A 24,046-nucleotide genomic window follows, 5' to 3' on the forward strand; every position below is an offset into this window, starting at 1 on the left:
TAAGCTGGGTGGCAGAGTGTGCAGTGAGAAGGATGCAAAGAGGCTGCAGGGTGACTTCGACAGGCTGGCTGAGTGGGCATATACTTGGCAAATGCAATATAAAATGGGTAAATGTGAGGTTATCCACTTTGGTGGCAAACGCAGGAAGGCAGATTATTATCTGAATGGTGGCAGTTTAGGAACAGGGGAAGTGTAACGAGGCCTGGGTGACATGGTGGAACAGTCGCTGAAGGTTGGCATACTGGTACAGCAGGTGGTGAGGAAAGCTAATGGCGTGCTGGCCTTCATAGCGAGAGGATTTGAGTATAGGAGTAGGGATGTCTTGCTGCAGTTATATAGGGCCTTAGCGAGGCCACACCTTGAGTATTGTGTGCAGTTTTGGTGTCCGAGTTTGAGGAAGGACATCCTTACTATTGAGGGTTTCCAGCGAATGTTCATCTTACTAATTCACAGGATGGCAGGACTGACATTTGAAAGACAGGATCGACTGGGCTTGTACTCACTGGAGTTTAGAAGAACGAGAGGGGATCTCATAGAAACATAGAAAATCCTGATGGGACTGGACAGGCTAAATGCGGGAAGAATGTTCCCGATGTTCGGAACTTCCAGAACTAGGGGGTCCCAGCCTAAGAATAAGGGGTAAGACACTCAGGACTGAGGTGAGGAAGAACGTCTTCTCTCGGAGAGTTGTGAGCTTGTGGAATTCTCTGCCACAGAAAGCTGTTGGGTCCAGTTAATCGGATATATTCAAGAGGGAGCTGGGATTGGCCCTTGCAGCTAAAGGGATCAAGGGTATGGAGAGAGAGTGGGAGTGGGATACTGAATTTGCATGATCAGCCATGATCGTATTGAATGGTGGTACAGGCTCGAAGGGCCGAATGGCCTACTCCTGCACCTATTTTCTATGTTTCTATGTCGGGGTTGAGCATTGACAAGAAAGTACCAAGAGAAAAGGTGGAGATTTCACACATAAGCCACTAGAATTATGATTTTTCTTTGAATGTATGTGTAATTTAGCTGCTGTCGTAATCTCACCGGCACACATTCTACGCATCCATCTCTCTCTCTTTATTTCCTAATTGTTGCAGCAAACTTGGCAGCGATCGTGATCCTGTCCCGAGGAAGATGTGGCTACTCCCGATGTATCACCTGCTACTTGGTGTCTATGGCAGTGTCAGACTTCACAGTCATTGTTAGCTCTGTAATACTAAACCGGATTGCTGGCATTTATTTCCCATTCACTTTCCTGTCCATCACACACGTATGTCGTTGCCGGGCTGTCCTAAACTGCAGTGTTTGGAGTTTCTGTATGGCTAACAGTAGCTTTCACCTTTGACAGATACGTGGCAATTTGTTGCCAAAATCTGAAAACAAAATATTGCAGAGCGAAGCCAGCGGCAGTTGCCATCGTGGCAATTTGTATATGTTGCTTTTTTGCATCTTCTTTCCTGTATTTGATTTATAAACCGTTGTACATAATTAATGACGTGCCCTGGTTCTGCAGTGTAAAGGTCATGTTTTACACATCACCAGTATGGATCGCATATGACTGGATAATCCGCATTTCCACTTGGCTCTCATTCATTCTGATTATATTGCTCAATGCTCTGACCATCAGAAACATCCGAGTGGCCAACAGAGCCCGCAGGAGACTCAGGAGCCAGAACAATGGAGAGAATGAGAGTGACCCGGAGATGGAGAAGCGGAGAAAGTCCATTGTTTTACTGGTCGCCATCTCGGGCAGCTTCATCCTGTCCTATGTGTTAACTGTGATTGCCTTCCTCTACGTTAGGATTGCGGGAACTACTTATTTCTCTGGCTCCAACTTCGAGGAATCAAATTATATTCTGGAGGAAAGCGGAATTATGTTGCAGGTGCTCAGTTACTGCAGCAACCCGTTTATTTATGCTGGGACACAGAGTAAATTCCGAGACGAGTTAAGGAATGGGGTGAAATATCCATTCATTCTGATCCGGAAAATATTTAAATAATGCCAACAGTCCAATGCTGTAATAATTCACCGTTATCGTCCACGTATAAATATTATCCAATCCCAGTTACATTGTCATATTTTGTGTCGTTTATCCTCTGAACGATTTTAGAAATATACAAGCCTGATCACCGCACAATTCAGATTTTAACCTCTTTTCAGTTAGTTGCCAATTCTCTTTCCCGGAGACTCACTGTGTGTGTAGGATGCTCTGTATTGAAGTGATCCTGAATTTACACAGTTCAACCTCTGGTGTGACCTAGGAACCAACTTCCACCAAACAATGGCATTTACCAAATTCAAACAAAATCTGGCCGAATATCAGCCAGATTTTCGCTTGCGTCAGCATCTCTCTCACCTTGCAGCCAATCACTGTCCGTTTCTTCCTGCCTCTGTATTTGTTCTCCACCTGGCTCCACAGTGGGTGAGAGAGGGACAAGCAGCAGGATTTTACCCGAACTCTCCATTCACTTGCTGCCAGCAGAACGCGGGGACTGCAGCTTCAATCAGCCGGTTACTGCCCATCCCGGGTACACTCCAACCAGGAGCAAAGCTCCCAATACACCGAGCACAGGCTCAGAAACATGCAGGTAGATTATACCCCGCTCACTTAACCTCCGAGCAGCATTTACACAATCCCTCAGTGAGTGGCCCTTCCTTTGAGCTTCTTCTGTTGTATTCAGCTCCTGTGGCCTCAATGGACTGAATTATTTCAGTTCGAAGTTTTCTTTTCATCACGCCCGAGATTCGGACCCTGATCTGGAGGATAATTGTGTCGGTGTGAGCAACAAAATCTGGCCCAATAACACGCAGATTTGCGCTTGCGTCAACATTTCTCTCACTTGCAGCCAATCACTGTCCGTTTCTTCCTGTCTCTGTATTTGTTCTCGACCTGACTTTTTCAGCTCTGATGTGAAACGACAAATATCACTTAACTGATTCTGGCAGAGCTCTTTTCTGTGAAACTGCGATTCAGCTTCGTTGAACGGTTTGGTGGACAACAATAAAGCATCGTTCCCTGACCGGGAATTGAACCCGGGCCGCGGCGGTGAGAGCGCCGAACCCTGACCACTAGACTACCAGGGAAACTGACAAACAGGGTTTTAATCCGTCTGACAGTATATAATTCGCCTTTCATTCTTATTTCCCAGTTTTAATTAGAAATATACAAAATTACATGTTTAGAATGAACAGAAGTGAAATCGTCAGACAATCACAACAGCAATTGTTGTTCGCTGGAACACGAAATCGACAGTGAGGTGAGATAGCCCAACAAGCTGCTCATGTGTAACTATCAATTTCCAAAACCCACCAACTTGATCACTGTGGCTCCTGTGAAACTTACAACGCAACATCCGGCGGACATTCATCAGTAAATAGAAATAACTCATTTTAGTTGTTAAAAACATTTTTTGTCGCAATTAAGTTTTGATCAAAATTTGAAGTTTCCAGTTTATGTTGATCTTTTTCTGAAGTGAAACTGTCACGTTTGCTGAACATAAACAAACTCCCCTGTTTCAGACAGGGCAGGAACATTAAAACTTACTCATCTGTAATTAGGAGGCAAAGCTTCCTCATTCCGATTTGTTGTTAAACATTAACACAACACGTCATCTCACAGCCTTGTGACATTTACACTTTTGGAAGGTGTTTCTCTCTTCCCCGGCTCCACAGTGGGTGAGAGAGGGACAAGCAGCAGGATTTTACCCTAATTCTCCATTCACCCGCTGCCAGCAGAACGTGGGGAATTGCAGCTTCAATCAGCGGCTAACTGCCCATCCCGGGGACACTCCAACCAGGAGCAAAGCTCCAAATACACCGAGCACAGGCTCAGAAACATGCAGGTAGATTATACCCCGCTCACTTAACCTCCGAGCAGCATTTACACAATCCCTCAGTGAGTATCATTTCCTTTGAGCTTCTTCTGTTGTATTCAGCTCCTGTGACCTCAATGGACTGAATAATTTGAGTTCGAAGTTTTCTTGTCATCACGCCCGAGATTCGGACCCTGATCGGGGGGGGGGGGGGGGGATTATTGTGTCTGTGTGAGCATCAAAATCTGGCCCAATACCACTCAAATTTTCGCTTGCTTCATAATCTCTCTCACTTTGCAGCCAATCACTGTCCGTTTCTTCCTGCCCCTGTCTTTGTTCTCCACCTGCTGCACTTGTGACTTTTTCAGCTCTGATGTGAAACGACAAATGTCACTGAACTGATTCTGGCAGAGCTCTTTTCTGTGAAACTGCGATTCAGCTTCGTTGAACGGTTTGGCGGACAACAATAAAGCATCATTCCCTCACCGGGAATTGAACCCGGGCCGCGGCGGTGAACGGGCCGAATCCTAACCATTAGACCACCAGGGAAACTGACAAACAGGGTTTTAACCCGTCTGACAGTATATCATTCGCCTTTCATTCTTATTTCCCAGTTTTAATTAGAAAATATACAACATTACATGTTTAGAATGAACAGAAGTGACATCTTAAGCTAATCACAACACCGATTGTTGTTCGCTGGAACATGAAATCGACAGTGAGGTGAAATAGTCCCAAAAGCTGCTCATGTGTAACTTCCAATTTCCAAAACCCACCAACTTGATCACTGTGGCTCCTGTGAAACTTACAACACAACATCCGGCAGACATTCATCAGTAAATAGAAATAACTCATTTCAATTGTTAAAAACATTTTTTGTCGCAATTAAGTTTTGATCAAAATGTGAAGTTTCCAGTTGATGTTGATCTTTTTCTGAAGTGAAACTATCACGTTTGCTGAACATAAACAACCCCCCCTGTTTCAGACAGGGCACGAACATTAAAACTTACTCATCTGTAATTATGAGGCAAAGCTTCCTCGTTCCGATTTGTTGTTAAACATTAACACAACACGTCATCTCACAGCCTTGTGACATTTACACTTTTGGAATGTGTTTCTCTCTTGCCCGGCTTCACAGTGGGTGAGAGAGGGACAAGCAGCAGGATTTTACCCTAATTCTCCATTCACCCGCTGCCAGCAGAACGCGGGGACTGCAGCTTCAATCAGCGGCTAACTGCCCATCCCGGGGACACTGTAACCAGGACCAAAGCTCCCAATACACCGAGCACAGGCTCAGAAACATGCAGGTAGATTATACCCCGCTCACTTAACCTCCGAGCAGCATTTACACAATCCCTCAGTGAGTATCATTTCCTTTGAGCTTCTTCTGTTGTATTCAGCTCCTGTGACCTCAATGGACTGAATAATTTGAGTTCGAAGTTTTCTTGTCATCACGCCCGAGATTCGGACCCTGATCGGGCGTGGGGGGGGGGGGGGGGAGGGGGGGATTATTGTGCCTGTGTGAGCATCGAAATCTGGCCCAATACCACTCAAAATTTCGCTTGCTTCATAATCTCTCTCACTTTGCAGCCAATCACTGTCCGTTTCTTCCTGCCTCTGTATTTGTTCTCCACCTGCTGCACTCGTGACTTTTTCAGCTCTGATGTGAAACGACAAATGTCACTGAACTGATTCTGGCACAGCTCTTTTCTGTGAAACTGCGATTCAGCTTCATTGAACATTCTGCTGGACAACAATAATTGATCATTTCCTAACCGGGAATCGAACCGGGCCGCGGCGGTGAAAGCGCCGAATACTAACCACTAGACCACCAGGGAAACTAACGACAAAAAATGTAACCTGGGTTGACAGTATATCACTCACCTTTTATTTTGATTTCCGAGTTTTCATTAGAAGTATACAAAATTACATGTTTAAAATGAACACAAGTGACATCTTCAGCCAATCACAACACCGATTGTTGTTCGCTGTAACATGAAATCGACAGTGAGGTGAAATAGTCCCAAAAGCTGCTCATGTGTAACTTCCAATTTCCTAAACCCACCAACCTTATCACTGTGGCCCCTGTGAAACTGACAACACGTCATCCGGCGTACATTCATTCGTAATTTCAAATAACTCATTTTAATTTTTGAAAACATAATTAATCCTTTTCGCAATTAAGTTTTGATCAAAATTAGAATAGTTTCCAATTTTTGTTGATCTTTTTCTGAACTGAAACTATCACGTTTGCGGAACAAACACAAACTCTCCTGTTTCACACTGGGCAGGAATATTAAAAAGTACTCATCTGTAACTATGAGGAAAGCTTCCTGGTTCCGATATGTTGTTAAACGTTAACACAACACGTCATCTCACAGCCCTGTGACATTTACACTTCCACAAGTTTTGAATGAGATTATTTCTTGCCTGGCTCTACAGTGGGTGAGAGAGGGACAAGCAGCAGGATTTTACCCGAACGCGGGGACTGCAGCTTCAATCAGCGGGTTACTGCCCATCCCGGGGACACTCCAACCAGGAGCAAAGCTCCCAATACACCGAGCACAGGCTCAGCAACATGCAGGTAGATTATACCCCGCTCACTTAACCTCCGAGCAGCATTTACACAATTCCTCAGTCAGTGGAACATCCTTTGAGCTTCTTTAGGTGTATTCAGATCCTGTGACCTCAATGGACTGAATAATTTCAGTGAGAAGTTTTCTTGTCATCACGTTGGAGATTTGCACCCAGATCGGGGAGATATTTCTGTCTGTGAGAGCAATAACATCTGGCCCAATACCACGCAGGTTTGCGCTTGCGTCAACATCTCTCCCACTTGCACTGCAGCCAATCACTGACCGTTTCTTCCTGCCTCTGTATTTGTTCTCGACCTGATGCACTTGTGACTTTTTCAGCTCTGATGTGAAACGACAAATATCACTTTTCTGATTCTGGCAGAGCTCTTTCCTGTGAAACTGCGATTCAGCTTCGTTGAACGGTTTGGTGGACAACAATAAAGCATCATTCCCTGACCGGGAATTGAACCGGGGCCGCGAGAGCGCCAAATCCTAACAACGAGACCACCAGGGATACTGACAAACAGGGTTTTAACCCGTCTGACAGTATATCATTTGTCTTTCATTCTTATTTCCCAGTTTTAATTAGAAATATACAAAATTACATGTTTAGAATGAACAGAAGTGACATCTTAAGCTAATCACAACAGCAATTGTTGTTCGCTGGACCACGAAATCGACAGTGAGGTGAAATAGCCCAGCAAGCTGCTCATGTGTAACTTCCAATTTCCAAAACCCACCAACTTGATCACTGTGGCTCCTGTGAAACTTAGAACGCAACATCCGGCAGACATTCATCAGTAAATAGAAATAACTCATTTCAATTGTTAAAAACATTTTTTGTCGCAATTAAGTTTTGATCAAAATGTGAAGTTTCCAGTTGATGTTGATCTTTTTCTGAAGTGAAACTATCACGTTTGCTGAACATAAACAACCCCCCCTGTTTCAGACAGGGCACGAACATTAAAACTTACTCATCTGTAATTATGAGGCAAAGCTTCCTCGTTCCGATTTGTTGTTAAACATTAACACAACACGTCATCTCACAGCCTTGTGACATTTACACTTTTGGAATGTGTTTCTCTCTTGCCCGGCTTCACAGTGGGTAAGAGAGGGACAAGCAGCAGGATTTTACCCTAATTCTCCATTCACCCGCTGCCAGCAGAACGCGGGGACTGCAGCTTCAATCAGCGGCTAACTGCCCATCCCGGGGACACTGTAACCAGGAGCAAGTCTCCCAATACACCGAGCACAGGCTCAGAAACATGCAGGTAGATTATACCCCGCTCACTTAACCTCCGAGCAGCATTTACACAATCCCTCAGTGAGTATCATTTCCTTTGAGCTTCTTCTGTTGTATTCAGCTCCTGTGACCTCAATGGACTGAATAATTTGAGTTCGAAGTATTCTTGTCATCACGACCGAGATTCGGACCCTGATCGGGCGTGGGGGGGGGGGGGGGGGGGCGGGGGGGGGGGGATTATTGTGCCTGTGTGAGCATCAAAATCTGGCCCAATACCACTCAAAATTTCGCTTGCTTCATAATCTCTCTCACTTTGCAGCCAATCACTGTCCGTTTCTTCCTGCCTCTGTATTTGTTCTCCACCTGATGCACTTGTGACTTTTTAAGCTCTGATGTGAAACGACAAATATCACTTAACTGATTCTGGCAGAGCTATTTTCTGTGAAACTGCGATTCAGCTTCGTTGAATAGTTTGGTGGACAATAATAATTCATCATTCCCTGACCGGGAATTGAACCCGGGCCGCGGCGGTGAGAGCGCCGAATCCTAACCACTAGACAACCAGGGAAACTGACAAACAAGGTTTTAACCCGTCTGACAGTATATCATTCGCCTTTCATTCTTATTTCCCAGGTTTAATTAGAAATATACAAAATTACATATTTAGAATGAACAGAAGTGACATCTTTAGCTAATCACAACAGCAATTGTTGTTCGCTGGAACATGAAATCGACAGTGAGGTGAAATAGCCCAACAAGCTGCTCATGTGTAACTTCCAATTTCCAAATCCCACCAACTTGATCACTGTGGCTCCTGTGAAACTCACAACGCAACATCCGGCAGACATTCATCAGTAAATAGAAATAACTCATTTCAATTGTTAAAAACATTTTTTGTCGCAATTAAGTTTTGATCAAAATTTGAAGTTTCCAGTTTATGTTGATCTTTTTCTGAAGTGAAACTATCACGTTTGCTGAACAGACACAAACTCCCCTGTTTCAGACAGGGCACGAACATTAAAACTTACTCATCTGTAATTATGAGGTAAAGCTTCCTCGTTCCGATTTGTTGTTAAACATTAACACAACACGTCATCTCACAGCCTTGTGACATTTACACTTTTGGAATGTGTTTCTCTCTTCCCCGGCTCCACAGTGGGTGAGAGAGGGACAAGCAGCAGGATTTTACCCTAATTCTCCATTCACCCGCTGCCAGCAGAACGCGGGGACTGCAGCTTCAATCAGCGGCTAACTGCCCATCCCGGGGACACTCCAACCAGGAGCAAAGCTCCCAATACACCGAGCACCGGCTCAGAAACATGCAGGTAGATTATACCCCGCTCACTTAACCTCCGAGCAGCATTTACACAATCCCTCAGTCAGTGGAACATCCTTTGAGCTTCTTCTGTTGTATTGAGATCCTGTGACCTCAATGGACTGAATAATTTCAGCGAGAAGTTTTCTTGTCGTCACGTTGGAGATTTGCACCGAGATCGGGGAGATATTTCTGTCTGTGAGAGCAATATCATCTGACCCAACACCACGCAGATTTGCGATGCGTCAACATCTCTCTCACTTGCATTGCAGCCAATCACTGACCGTTTCTTCCTGCCTCTGTATTTGTTCTCGACCTGATGCACTTGTGACTTTTTAAGCTCTGATGTGAAACGACAAATATCACTTAACTGATTCTGGCAGAGCTATTTTCTGTGAAACTGCGATTCAGCTTCGTTGAACAGTTTGGTGGACAAAAATAATTCATCATTCCCTGACCGGGAATTGAACCCGGGCCGCGGAGGTGAGAGCGACGAATCCTAACCACTAGACAACCAGGGAAACTGACAAACAGGGTTTTAACCCGTCTGACAGTATATCATTCGCCTTTCATTCTTACTTCCCAGGTTTAATTAGAAATATACAAAATTACATATTTAGAATGAACAGAAGTGACATCTTTAGCTAATCACAACAGCAATTGTTGTTCGCTGGAACATGAAATCGACAGTGAGGTGAAATAGCCCAACAAGCTGCTCATGTGTAACTTCCAATTTCCAAAACCCACCAACTTGATCACCGTGGCTCCTGTGAAACTCACAACGCAACATCCGGCAGACATTCATCAGTAAATAGAAATAACTCATTTCAATTGTTAAAAACATTTTTTGTCGCAATTAAGTTTTGATCAAAATTTGAAGTTTCCAGTTTATGTTGATCTTTTTCTGAAGTGAAACTATCACGTTTGCTGAACAGACACAAACTCCCCTGTTTCAGACAGGGCACGAACATTAAAACTTACTCATCTGTAATTATGAGGTGAAGCTTCCTCGTTCCGATTTGTTGTTAAACATTAACACAACACGTCATCTCACAGCCTTGTGACATTTACACTTTTGGAATGTGTTTCTCTCTTCCCCGGCTCCACAGTGGGTGAGAGAGGGACAAGCAGCAGGATTTTACCCTAATTCTCCATTCACCCGCTGCCAGCAGAACGCGGGGACTGCAGCTTCAATCAGCGGCTAACTGCCCATCCCGGGGACACTCCAACCAGGAGCAAAGCTCCCAATACACCGAGCACCGGCTCAGAAACATGCAGGTAGATTATACCCCGCTCACTTAACCTCCGAGCAGCATTTACACAATCCCTCAGTGAGTATCATTTCCTTTGAGCTTCTTCTGTTGTCTTCAGCTCCTGTGACCTCAATGGACTGAATAATTTGAGTTCGAAGTTTTCTTGTCATCACGCCCGAGATTCGGACCCTGATCGGGCGTGGGGGGGGGGGGGGGGGGGGGGGGGGATTATTGTGCCCGTGTGAGCATCAAAATCTGGCCCAATACCACTCAAATTTTCGCTTGCTTCATAATCTCTCTCACTTTGCAGCCAATCACTGTCCGTTTCTTCCTGCCCCTGTCTTTGTTCTCGACCTGCTGCACTTGTGACTTTTTCAGCTCTGAAACAACAAATGTCACTGAACTGATTCTGGCAGAGCTCTTTTCTGTGAAACTGCGATTCAGTTTCATTGAACATTCTGCTGGACAACAATAATTGATTATTCCCTGACCGGGAATCGAACCCGGGCCGCAGCGGTGAAAGCGCCGAATCCTAACCACTAGACCACCAGGGAAACTAACGACAAACAATGTAACCTGGGTTGACAGTATATCACTCACCTTTTATTTTGATTTCCGAGTTTTCATTAGAAGTATACAAAATTACATGTTTAAAATGAACACAAGTGACATCTTCAGCCAATCACAACACCGATTGTTGTTCGCTGGAACATGAAATCGACAGTGAGGTGAAATAGTCCCAAAAGCTGCTCATGTGTAAATTCCAATTTCCTAAACCCACCAACCTTATCACTGTGGCCCCTGTGAAACTGACAACACGTCACCCGGCGTACATTCATTCGTAATTTCAAATAACTCATTTTAATTTTTGAAAACATAATTAATCCTTTTCGCAATTAAGTTTTGATCAAAATTAGAATAGTTTCCAATTTTTGTTGATCTTTTTCTGAACTGAAACTATCACGTTTGCGGAACAAACACAAACTCTCCTGTTTCACACTGGGCAGGAATATTAAAAAGTACTCATCTGTAACTATGAGGAAAGCTTCCTGGTTCCGATATGTTGTTAAACGTTAACACAACACGTCATCTCACAGCCCTGTGACATTTACACTTCCACAAGTTTTGAATGAGATTATTTCTTGCCTGGCTCTACAGTGGGTGAGAGAGGGACAAGCAGCAGGATTTTACCCGAACGCGGGGACTGCAGCTTCAATCAGCGGGTTACTGCCCATCCCGGGGACACTCCAACCAGGAGCAAAGCTCCCAATACACCGAGCACAGGCTCAGCAACATGCAGGTAGATTATACCCCGCTCACTTAACCTCCGAGCAGCATTTACACAATCCCTCAGTCAGTGGAACATCCTTTGAGCTTCTTCTGTTGTATTCAGATCCTGTGACCTCAATGGACTGAATAATTTCAGTGAGAAGTTTTCTTGTCGTCACGTTGGAGATTTGCACCGAGATCGGGGAGATATTTCTGTCTGTGAGAGCAATAACATCTGACCCAACACCACGCAGATTTGCGATGCGTCAACATCTCTCTCACTTGCATTGCAGCCAATCACTGACCGTTTCTTCCTGCCTCTGTATTTGTTCTCGACCTGATGCACTTGTGACTTTTTAAGCTCTGATGTGAAACGACAAATATCACTTAACTGATTCTGGCAGAGCTATTTTCTGTGAAACTGCGATTCAGCTTCGTTGAATAGTTTGGGGGACAATAATAATTCATCGTTCCCTGAACGGGAATTGAACCCGGGCCGCGAGAGCGCCAAATCCTAACCACGAGACCACCAGGGATACTGACAAACAGGGTTTTAACCCGTCTGACAGTATATCATTTGTCTTTCATTCTTATTTCCCAGTTTTAATTAGAAATATACAAAATTACATGTTTAGAATGAACAGAAGTGACATCTTAAGCTAATCACAACAGCAATTGTTGTTCGCTGGACCACGAAATCGACAGTGAGGTGAAATAGCCCAGCAAGCTGCTCATGTGTAACTTCCAATTTCCAAAACCCACCAACTTGATCACTGTGGCTCCTGTGAAACTTACAACGCAACATCCGGCAGACATTCATCAGTAAATAGAAATAACTCATTTCAATTGTTATAAACATTTTTTGTCGCAATTAAGTTTTGATCAAAATGTGAAGTTTCCAGTTGATGTTGATCTTTTTCTGAAGTGAATCTATCACGTTTGCTGAACATAAACAACCCCCCCTGTTTCAGACAGGGCACGAATATTAAAACTTACTCATCTGTAATTATGTGGCAAAGCTTCCTCGTTCCGATTTGTTGTTAAACATTAACACAACACGTCATCTCACAGCCTTGTGACATTTACACTTTTGGAATGTGTTTCTCTCTTGCCCGGCTTCACAGTGGGTGAGAGAGGGACAAGCAGCAGGATTTTACCCTAATTCTCCATTCACCCGCTGCCAGCAGAACGCGGGGACTGCAGCTTCAATCAGCGGCTAACTGCCCATCCCGGGGGCACTGTAACCAGGACCAAAGCTCCCAATACACCGAGCACAGGCTCAGAAACATGCAGGTAGATTATACCCCGCTCACTTAACCTCCGAGCAGCATTTACACAATCCCTCAGTGAGTATCATTTCCTTTGAGCTTCTTCTGTTGTATTCAGCTCCTGTGACCTCAATGGACTGAATAATTTGAGTTCGAAGTTTTCTTGTCATCACGCCCGAGATTCGGACCCTGATCGGGCGTGGGGGGGGGGGGATTATTGTGCCCGTGTGAGCATCAAAATCTGTCCCAATACCACTCAAATTTTCGCTTGCTTCATAATCTCTCTCACTTTGCAGCCAATCACTGTCCGTTTCTTCCTGCCCCTGTCTTTGTTCTCGACCTGCTGCACTTGTGACTTTTTCAGCTCTGAAACAACACATGTCACTGAACTGATTCTGGCAGAGCTCTTTTCTGTGAAACTGCGATTCAGTTTCATTGAACATTCTGCTGGACAACAACAATTGATCATTCCCTGACCGGGAATCGAACCCGGGCCGCGGCGGTGAAAGCGCCGAATCCTAACCACTAGACCACCAGGGAAACTAACGACAAAAAATGTAACCTGGGTTGACAGTATATCACTCACCTTTTATTTTGATTTCCGAGTTTTCATTAGAAGTATACAAAATTACATGTTTAAAATGAACACAAGTGACATCTTCAGCCAATCACAACACTGATTGTTGTTCGCTGTAGCATGAAATCGACAGTGAGGTGAAATAGTCCCAAAAGCTGCTCATGTATAACTTCCAATTTCCTAAACCCACCAACCTTATCACTGTGGCCCCCGTGAAACTGACAACACGTCACCCGGCGTACATTCATTCGTAATTTCAAATAACTCATTTTAATTTTTGAAAACATAATTAATCCTTTTCGCAATTAAGTTTTGATCAAAATTAGAATAGTTTCCAATTTTTGTTGATCTTTTTCTGAACTGAAACTATCACGTTTGCGGAACAAACACAAACTCTCCTGTTTCACACTGGGCAGGAATATTAAAAAGTACTCATCTGTAACTATGAGGAAATCTTCCTGGTTCCGATATGTTGTTAAACGTTAACACAACACGTCATCTCACAGCCCTGTGACATTTACACTTCCACAACTTTTGAATGAGATTATTTCTTGCCTGGCTCTACAGTGGGTGAGAGAGGGACAAGCAGCAGGATTTTCCCCGAACGCGGGGACTGCAGCTTCAATCAGCGGGTTACTGCCCATCCCGGGGACACTCCAACCAGGAGCAAAGCTCCCAATACACCGAGCACAGGCTCAGAAACATGCAGGTAGATTATACCCCGCTCACTTAACCTCCGAACAGCATTTACACAATCCCTCAGTCAGTGGAACATCCTTTGAGCTTCTTCTGTTGTATTCAGATCCTGTGACCTCAATGGACTGAATAATTTCAGTGAGAAGTTTTCTTGTCGTCACGTTGGAGATTTGCACCGAGATCGGGGAGATATTTCTGTCTGTGAGAGCAATAACATCTGACCCAACACCACGCAGATTTGCGATGCGTCAACATCTCTCTCACTTGCATTGCAGCCAATCACTGACCGTTTCTTCCTGCCTCTGTATTTGTTCTCGACCTGATGCACTTGTGACTTTTTAAGCTCTGATGTGAAACGACAAATATCACTTAACTGATTCTGGCAGAGCTATTTTCTGTGAAACTGCGATTCAGCTTCGTTGAATAGTTTGGTGGACAATAATAATTCATCGTTCCCTGAACGGGAATTGAAGCCGGGCCGCGGCGGTGAGAGCGCCGAATCCTAACCACTAGACAACCAGGGAAACTGACAAACAAGGTTTTAACCCGTCTGACAGTATATCATTCGCCTTTCATTCTTATTTCCCAGGTTTAATTAGAAATATACAAAATTACATATTTAGAATGAACAGAAGTGACATCTTTAGCTAATCACAACAGCAATTGTTGTTCGCTGGAACATGAAATCGACAGTGAGGTGAAATAGCCCAACAAGCTGCTCATGTGTAACTTCCAATTTCCAAAACCCACCAACTTGATCACTGTGGCTCCTGTGAAACTCACAACGCAACATCCGGCAGACATTCATCAGTAAATAGAAATAACTCATTTCAATTGTTAAAAACATTTTTTGTCGCAATTAAGTTTTGATCAAAATTTGAAGTTTCCAGTTTATGTTGATCTTTTTCTGAAGTGAAACTATCACGTTTGCTGAACAGACACAAACTCCCCTGTTTCAGACAGGGCACGAACATTAAAACTTACTCATCTGTAATTATGAGGTAAAGCTTCCTCGTTCCGATTTGTTGTTAAACATTAACACAACACGTCATCTCACAGCCTTGTGACATTTACACTTTTGGAATGTGTTTCTCTCTTCCCCGGCTCCACAGTGGGTGAGAGAGGGACAAGCAGCAGGATTTTACCCTAATTCTCCATTCACCCGCTGCCAGCAGAACGCGGGGACTGCAGCTTCAATCAGCGGCTAACTGCCCATCCCGGGGACACTGTAACCAGGACCAAAGCTCCCAATACACCGAGCACAGGCTCAGAAACATGCAGGTAGATTATACCCCGCTCACTTAACCTCCGAGCAGCATTTACACAATCCTTCAGTGAGTATCATTTCCTTTGAGCTTCTTCTGTTGTCTTCAGCTCCTGTGACCTCAATGGACTGAATAATTTGAGTTCGAAGTTTTCTTGTCATCACGCCCGAGATTCGGACCCTGATCGGGCGTGGGGGGGAGGGGGGGGGGGGATTATTGTGCCCGTGTGAGCATCAAAATCTGGCCCAATACCACTCAAATTTTCGCTTGCTTCATAATCTCTCTCACTTTGCAGCCAATCACTGTCCGTTTCTTCCTGCCCCTGTCTTTGTTCTCGACCTGCTGCACTTGTGACTTTTTCAGCTCTGAAACAACAAATGTCACTGAACTGATTCTGGCAGAGCTCTTTTCTGTGAAACTGCGATTCAGTTTCATTGAACATTCTGCTGGACAACAATAATTGATCATTCCCTGACCGGAAATCGAACCCGGGCCGCGGCGGTGAAAGCGCCGAATCCTAACCACTAGACCACCAGGGAAACTAACGACAAAAAATGTAACCTGGGTTGACAGTATATCACTCACCTTTTATTTTGATTTCCGAGTTTTCATTAGAAGTATACAAAATTACATGTTTTAAATGAACACAAGTGACATCTTCAGCCAATCACAACACCGATTGTTGTTCGCTGGAACATGAAATCGACAGTGAGGTGAAATAGTCCCAAAAGCTGCTCATGTGTAAATTCCAATTTCCTAAACCCACCAACCTTATCACTGTGGCCCCTGTGAAACTGACAACACGTCACCCGGCGTACATTCATTCGTAATTTCAAATAACTCATTTTAATTTTTGAAAACATAATTAATCCTTTTCGCAATTAAGTTTTGATCAAAATTAGAATAGTTTCCAATTTTTGTTGATCTTTTTCTGAACTGAAACTATCACGTTTGCGGAACAAACACAAACTCTCCTGTTTCACACTGGGCAGGAATATTAAAAAGTACTCATCTGTAACTATGAGGAAAGCTTCCTGGTTCCGATATGTTGTTAAACGTTAACACAACACGTCATCTCACAGCCCTGTGACATTTACACTTCCACAACTTTTGAATGAGATTATTTCTTGCCTGGCTCTACAGTGGGTGAGAGAGGGACAAGCAGCAGGATTTTCCCCGAACGCGGGGACTGCAGCTTCAATCAGCGGGTTACTGCCCATCCCGGGGACACTCCAACCAGGAGCAAAGCTCCCAATACACCGAGCACAGGCTCAGAAACATGCAGGTAGATTATACCCCGCTCACTTAACCTCCGAACAGCATTTACACAATCCCTCAGTCAGTGGAACATCCTTTGAGCTTCTTCTGTTGTATTCAGATCCTGTGACCTCAATGGACTGAATAATTTCAGTGAGAAGTTTTCTTGTCGTCACGTTGGAGATTTGCACCGAGATCGGGGAGATATTTCTGTCTGTGAGAGCAATAACATCTGACCCAACACCACGCAGATTTGCGATGCGTCAACATCTCTCTCACTTGCATTGCAGCCAATCACTGACCGTTTCTTCCTGCCTCTGTATTTGTTCTCGACCTGATGCACTTGTGACTTTTTAAGCTCTGATGTGAAACGACAAATATCACTTAACTGATTCTGGCAGAGCTATTTTCTGTGAAACTGCGATTCAGCTTCGTTGAATAGTTTGGTGGACAATAATAATTCATCGTTCCCTGAACGGGAATTGAAGCCGGGCCGCGGCGGTGAGAGCGCCGAATCCTAACCACTAGACAACCAGGGAAACTGACAAACAAGGTTTTAACCCGTCTGACAGTATATCATTCGCCTTTCATTCTTATTTCCCAGGTTTAATTAGAAATATACAAAATTACATATTTAGAATGAACAGAAGTGACATCTTTAGCTAATCACAACAGCAATTGTTGTTCGCTGGAACATGAAATCGACAGTGAGGTGAAATAGCCCAACAAGCTGCTCATGTGTAACTTCCAATTTCCAAAACCCACCAACTTGATCACTGTGGCTCCTGTGAAACTCACAACGCAACATCCGGCAGACATTCATCAGTAAATAGAAATAACTCATTTCAATTGTTAAAAACATTTTTTGTCGCAATTAAGTTTTGATCAAAATTTGAAGTTTCCAGTTTATGTTGATCTTTTTCTGAAGTGAAACTATCACGTTTGCTGAACAGACACAAACTCCCCTGTTTCAGACAGGGCACGAACATTAAAACTTACTCATCTGTAATTATGAGGTAAAGCTTCCTCGTTCCGATTTGTTGTTAAACATTAACACAACACGTCATCTCACAGCCTTGTGACATTTACACTTTTGGAATGTGTTTCTCTCTTCCCCGGCTCCACAGTGGGTGAGAGAGGGACAAGCAGCAGGATTTTACCCTAATTCTCCATTCACCCGCTGCCAGCAGAACGCGGGGACTGCAGCTTCAATCAGCGGCTAACTGCCCATCCCGGGGACACTGTAACCAGGACCAAAGCTCCCAATACACCGAGCACAGGCTCAGAAACATGCAGGTAGATTATACCCCGCTCACTTAACCTCCGAGCAGCATTTACACAATCCTTCAGTGAGTATCATTTCCTTTGAGCTTCTTCTGTTGTCTTCAGCTCCTGTGACCTCAATGGACTGAATAATTTGAGTTCGAAGTTTTCTTGTCATCACGCCCGAGATTCGGACCCTGATCGGGCGTGGGGGGGAGGGGGGGGGGGGATTATTGTGCCCGTGTGAGCATCAAAATCTGGCCCAATACCACTCAAATTTTCGCTTGCTTCATAATCTCTCTCACTTTGCAGCCAATCACTGTCCGTTTCTTCCTGCCCCTGTCTTTGTTCTCGACCTGCTGCACTTGTGACTTTTTCAGCTCTGAAACAACAAATGTCACTGAACTGATTCTGGCAGAGCTCTTTTCTGTGAAACTGCGATTCAGTTTCATTGAACATTCTGCTGGACAACAATAATTGATCATTCCCTGACCGGAAATCGAACCCGGGCCGCGGCGGTGAAAGCGCCGAATCCTAACCACTAGACCACCAGGGAAACTAACGACAAAAAATGTAACCTGGGTTGACAGTATATCACTCACCTTTTATTTTGATTTCCGAGTTTTCATTAGAAGTATACAAAATTACATGTTTTAAATGAACACAAGTGACATCTTCAGCCAATCACAACACCGATTGTTGTTCGCTGGAACATGAAATCGACAGTGAGGTGAAATAGTCCCAAAAGCTGCTCATGTGTAAATTCCAATTTCCTAAACCCACCAACCTTATCACTGTGGCCCCTGTGAAACTGACAACACGTCACCCGGCGTACATTCATTCGTAATTTCAAATAACTCATTTTAATTTTTGAAAACATAATTAATCCTTTTCGCAATTAAGTTTTGATCAAAATTAGAATAGTTTCCAATTTTTGTTGATCTTTTTCTGAACTGAAACTATCACGTTTGCGGAACAAACACAAACTCTCCTGTTTCACACTGGGCAGGAATATTAAAAAGTACTCATCTGTAACTATGAGGAAAGCTTCCTGGTTCCGATATGTTGTTAAACGTTAACACAACACGTCATCTCACAGCCCTGTGACATTTACACTTCCACAACTTTTGAATGAGATTATTTCTTGCCTGGCTCTACAGTGGGTGAGAGAGGGACAAGCAGCAGGATTTTCCCCGAACGCGGGGACTGCAGCTTCAATCAGCGGGTTACTGCCCATCCCGGGGACACTCCAACCAGGAGCAAAGCTCCCAATACACCGAGCACAGGCTCAGAAACATGCAGGTAGATTATACCCCGCTCACTTAACCTCCGAACAGCATTTACACAATCCCTCAGTCAGTGGAACATCCTTTGAGCTTCTTCTGTTGTATTCAGATCCTGTGACCTCAATGGACTGAATAATTTCAGTGAGAAGTTTTCTTGTCGTCACGTTGGAGATTTGCACCGAGATCGGGGAGATATTTCTGTCTGTGAGAGCAATAACATCTGACCCAACACCACGCAGATTTGCGATGCGTCAACATCTCTCTCACTTGCATTGCAGCCAATCACTGACCGTTTCTTCCTGCCTCTGTATTTGTTCTCGACCTGATGCACTTGTGACTTTTTAAGCTCTGATGTGAAACGACAAATATCACTTAACTGATTCTGGCAGAGCTATTTTCTGTGAAACTGCGATTCAGCTTCGTTGAATAGTTTGGTGGACAATAATAATTCATCGTTCCCTGAACGGGAATTGAAGCCGGGCCGCGGCGGTGAGAGCGCCGAATCCTAACCACTAGACAACCAGGGAAACTGACAAACAAGGTTTTAACCCGTCTGACAGTATATCATTCGCCTTTCATTCTTATTTCCCAGGTTTAATTAGAAATATACAAAATTACATATTTAGAATGAACAGAAGTGACATCTTTAGCTAATCACAACAGCAATTGTTGTTCGCTGGAACATGAAATCGACAGTGAGGTGACATAGCCCAACAAGCTGCTCATGTGTAACTTCCAATTTCCAAAACCCACCAACTTGATCACTGTGGCTCCTGTGAAACTCACAACGCAACATCCGGCAGACATTCATCAGTAAATAGAAATAACTCATTTCAATTGTTAAAAACATTTTTTGTCGCAATTAAGTTTTGATCAAAATTTGAAGTTTCCAGTTTATGTTGATCTTTTTCTGAAGTGAAACTATCACGTTTGCTGAACAGACACAAACTCCCCTGTTTCAGACAGGGCACGAACATTAAAACTTACTCATCTGTAATTATGAGGTAAAGCTTCCTCGTTCCGATTTGTTGTTAAACATTAACACAACACGTCATCTCACAGCCTTGTGACATTTACACTTTTGGAATGTGTTTCTCTCTTCCCCGGCTCCACAGTGGGTGAGAGAGGGACAAGCAGCAGGATTTTACCCTAATTCTCCATTCACCCGCTGCCAGCAGAACGCGGGGACTGCAGCTTCAATCAGCGGCTAACTGCCCATCCCGGGGACACTGTAACCAGGACCAAAGCTCCCAATACACCGAGCACAGGCTCAGAAACATGCAGGTAGATTATACCCCGCTCACTTAACCTCCGAGCAGCATTTACACAATCCCTCAGTGAGTATCATTTCCTTTGAGCTTCTTCTGTTGTCTTCAGCTCCTGTGACCTCAATGGACTGAATAATTTGAGTTCGAAGTTTTCTTGTCATCACGCCCGAGATTCGGACCCTGATCGGGCGTGGGGGGGGCGGGGGATTATTGTGCCCGTGTGAGCATCAAAATCTGGCCTAATAGCACTCAAATTTTCGCTTGCTTCATAATCTCTCTCACTTTGCAGCCAATCACTGTCCGTTTCTTCCTGCCCCTGTCTTTGTTCTCGACCTGCTGCACTTGTGACTTTTTCAGCTCTGAAACAACAAATGTCACTGAACTGATTCTGGCAGAGCTCTTTTCTGTGAAACTGCGATTCATTGAACATTCTGCTGGACAACAACAATTGATCATTCCCTGACCGGGAATCGAACCCGGGCCGCGGCGGTGAAAGCGCCGAATCCTAACCACTAGACCACCAGGGATAATAACGACAAAAAATGTAACCTGGGTTGACAGTATATCACTCACCTTTTATTTTGATTTCCGAGTTTTCATTAGAAGTATACAAAATTACATGTTTAAAATGAACACAAGTGACATCTTCAGCCAATCACAACACCGATTGTTGTTCGCTGTAACATGAAATCGACAGTGAGGTGAAATAGTCCCAAAAGCTGCTCATGTGTAACTTCCAATTTCCTAAACCCACCAACCTTATCACTGTGGCCCCCGTGAAACTGACAACACGTCACCCGGCGTACATTCATTCGTAATTTCAAAGAACTCATTTTAATTTTTGAAAACATAATTAATCCTTTTCGCAATTAAGTTTTGATCAAAATTAGAATAGTTTCCAATTTTTGTTGATCTTTTTCTGAACTGAAACTATCACGTTTGCGGAACAAACACAAACTCTCCTGTTTCACACTGGGCAGGAATATTAAAAAGTACTCATCTGTAACTATGAGGAAAGCTTCCTGGTTCCGATATGTTGTTAAACGTTAACACAACACGTCATCTCACAGCCCTGTGACATTTACACTTCCACAACTTTTGAATGAGATTATTTCTTGCCTGGCTCTACAGTGGGTGAGAGAGGGACAAGCAGCAGGATTTTCCCCGAACGCGGGGACTGCAGCTTCAATCAGCGGGTTACTGCCCATCCCGGGGACACTCCAGCCAGGAGCAAAGCTCCCAATACACCGAGCACAGGCTCAGAAACATGCAGGTAGATTATACCCCGCTCACTTAACCTCCGAACAGCATTTACACAATCCCTCAGTCAGTGGAACATCCTTTGAGCTTCTTCTGTTGTATTCAGATCCTGTGACCTCAATGGACTGAATAATTTCAGTGAGAAGTTTTCTTGTCGTCACGTTGGAGATTTGCACCGAGATCGGGGAGATATTTCTGTCTGTGAGAGCAATAACATCTGGCCCAATACCACGCAGGTTTGCGCTTGCGTCAACACCTCTCTCACTTGCACTGCAGCCAATCACTGACCGTTTCTTCCTGCCTCTGTATTTGTTCTCGACCTGATGCACTTGTGACTTTTTCAGCTCTGATGTGAAACGACAAATATCACTTAACTGATTCTGGCAGAGCTATTTTCTGTGAAACTGCGATTCAGCTTCGTTGAATAGTTTGGTGGACAATAATAATTCATCATTCCCTGACCGGGAATTGAACCGGGGCCGCGAGAGGGCCAAATCCTAACCACGAGACCACCAGGGATACTGACAAACAGGGTTTTAACCCGTCTGACAGCATATCATTTGTCTTTCATTCTTATTTCCCAGTTTTAATTAGAAATATACAAAATTACATGTTTAGAATGAACAGAAGTGACATCTTAAGCTAATCACAACAGCAATTGTTGTTCGCTGGACCACGAAATCGACAGTGAGGTGAAATAGCCCAGCAAGCTGCTCATGTGTAACTTCCAATTTCCAAAACCCACCAACTTGATCACTGTGGCTCCTTTGAAACTTACAACGCAACATCCGGCAGACATTCATCAGTAAATAGAAATAACTCATTTCAATTGTTAAAAACATTTTTTGTCGCAATTAAGTTTTGATCAAAATTTGAAGTTTCCAGTTTATGTTGATCTTTTTCTGAAGTGAAACTATCACGTTTGCTGAACATAAACAAACTCCCCTGTTTCAGACAGGGCAGGAACATTAAAACTTACTCATCTGTAATTATGAGGCAAAGCTTCCTCGTTCCGATTTGATGTTAAACATTAACACAACACGTCATCTCACAGCCTTGTGACATTTACACTTTTACAAGTTTGGAATGTGTTTCTCTCTTGCCCGGCTTCACAGTGGGTGAGAGAGGGACAAGCAGCAGGATTTTACCCTAATTCTCCATTCACCCGCTGCCAGCAGAACGCGGGGACTGCAGCTTCAATCAGCGGCTAACTGCCCATCCCGGGGACACTGTAACCAGGACCAAAGCTCCCAATACACCGAGCACAGGCTCAGAAACATGCAGGTAGATTATACCCCGCTCACTTAACCTCCGAGCAGCATTTACACAATCCCTCAGTGAGTATCATTTCCTTTGAGCTTCTTCTGTTGTATTCAGCTCCTGTGACCTCAATGGACTGAATAATTTGAGTTCGAAGTTTTCTTGTCATCACGCCCGAGATTCGGACCCTGATCGGGCGTGGGGGGGGGGGGGGGATTATTGTGCCCGTGTGAGCATCAAAATCTGGCCCAATACCACTCAAATTCTCGCTTGCTTCATAATCTCTCTCACTTTGCAGCCAATCACTGTCCGTTTCTTCCTGCCCCTGTCTTTGTTCTCGACCTGCTGCACTTGTGACTTTTTCAGCTCTGAAACAACAAATGTCACTGAACTGATTCTGGCAGAGCTCTTTTCTGTGAAACTGCGATTCAGTTTCATTGAACATTCTGCTGGACAACAACAATTGATCATTCCCTGACCGGGAATCGAACCCGGGCCGCGGCGGTGAAAGCGCCGAATCCTAACCACTAGACCACCAGGGAAACTAACGACAAAAAATGTAACCTGGGTTGACAGTATATCACTCACCTTTTATTTTGATTTCCGAGTTTTCATTAGAAGTATACAAAATTACATGTTTAAAATGAACACAAGTGACATCTTCAGCCAATCACAACACTGATTGTTGTTCGCTGTAGCATGAAATCGACAGTGAGGTGAAATAGTCCCAAAAGCTGCTCATGTATAACTTCCAATTTCCTTAACCCACCAACCTTATCACTGTGGCCCCCGTGAAACTGACAACACGTCACCCGGCGTACATTCATTCGTAATTTCAAATAACTCATTTTAATTTTTGAAAACATAATTAATCCTTTTCGCAATTAAGTTTTGATCAAAATTAGAATAGTTTCCAATTTTTGTTGATCTTTTTCTGAACTGAAACTATCACGTTTGCGGAACAAACACAAACTCTCCTGTTTCACACTGGGCAGGAATATTAAAAAGTACTCATCTGTAACTATGAGGAAAGCTTCCTGGTTCCGATATGTTGTTAAACGTTAACACAACACGTCATCTCACAGCCCTGTGACATTTACACTTCCACAACTTTTGAATGAGATTATTTCTTGCCTGGCTCTACAGTGGGTGAGAGAGGGACAAGCAGCAGGATTTTCCCCGAACG

General features: G+C 44.0%; 8 non-coding genes across 8 annotated transcripts; all 8 read right to left on the minus strand.

The window, feature by feature from the left end:
• Window positions 1-3,004: 3,004 nt before the first annotated feature.
• On the minus strand, window positions 3,005-3,076 carry trnae-cuc (transfer RNA glutamic acid (anticodon CUC)). Its single transcript has one exon. It is a non-coding gene; the product is annotated as a tRNA-Glu (tRNA).
• A 5,043-nt stretch (window positions 3,077-8,119) lies between these two features.
• trnae-cuc (transfer RNA glutamic acid (anticodon CUC)) lies at window positions 8,120-8,191 on the minus strand. The gene has a single exon. It is a non-coding gene; the product is annotated as a tRNA-Glu (tRNA).
• A 2,482-nt stretch (window positions 8,192-10,673) lies between these two features.
• trnae-uuc (transfer RNA glutamic acid (anticodon UUC)) lies at window positions 10,674-10,745 on the minus strand. Its single transcript has one exon. It is a non-coding gene; the product is annotated as a tRNA-Glu (tRNA).
• A 2,451-nt stretch (window positions 10,746-13,196) lies between these two features.
• On the minus strand, window positions 13,197-13,268 carry trnae-uuc (transfer RNA glutamic acid (anticodon UUC)). The gene has a single exon. It is a non-coding gene; the product is annotated as a tRNA-Glu (tRNA).
• Window positions 13,269-15,733: 2,465 nt separating this feature from the next.
• trnae-uuc (transfer RNA glutamic acid (anticodon UUC)) lies at window positions 15,734-15,805 on the minus strand. The gene has a single exon. It is a non-coding gene; the product is annotated as a tRNA-Glu (tRNA).
• A 2,465-nt stretch (window positions 15,806-18,270) lies between these two features.
• On the minus strand, window positions 18,271-18,342 carry trnae-uuc (transfer RNA glutamic acid (anticodon UUC)). Its single transcript has one exon. It is a non-coding gene; the product is annotated as a tRNA-Glu (tRNA).
• A 2,453-nt stretch (window positions 18,343-20,795) lies between these two features.
• On the minus strand, window positions 20,796-20,867 carry trnae-uuc (transfer RNA glutamic acid (anticodon UUC)). The gene has a single exon. It is a non-coding gene; the product is annotated as a tRNA-Glu (tRNA).
• A 2,463-nt stretch (window positions 20,868-23,330) lies between these two features.
• Window positions 23,331-23,402, minus strand: trnae-uuc (transfer RNA glutamic acid (anticodon UUC)). The gene has a single exon. It is a non-coding gene; the product is annotated as a tRNA-Glu (tRNA).
• Between the last annotated feature and the right edge of the window lie 644 nt (window positions 23,403-24,046).

The sequence above is a fragment of the Scyliorhinus torazame genome, unplaced genomic scaffold (genome assembly GCF_047496885.1).
Source record: "Scyliorhinus torazame isolate Kashiwa2021f unplaced genomic scaffold, sScyTor2.1 scaffold_546, whole genome shotgun sequence".
NCBI classification, from domain to species: Eukaryota; Metazoa; Chordata; class Chondrichthyes; order Carcharhiniformes; family Scyliorhinidae; genus Scyliorhinus; species Scyliorhinus torazame.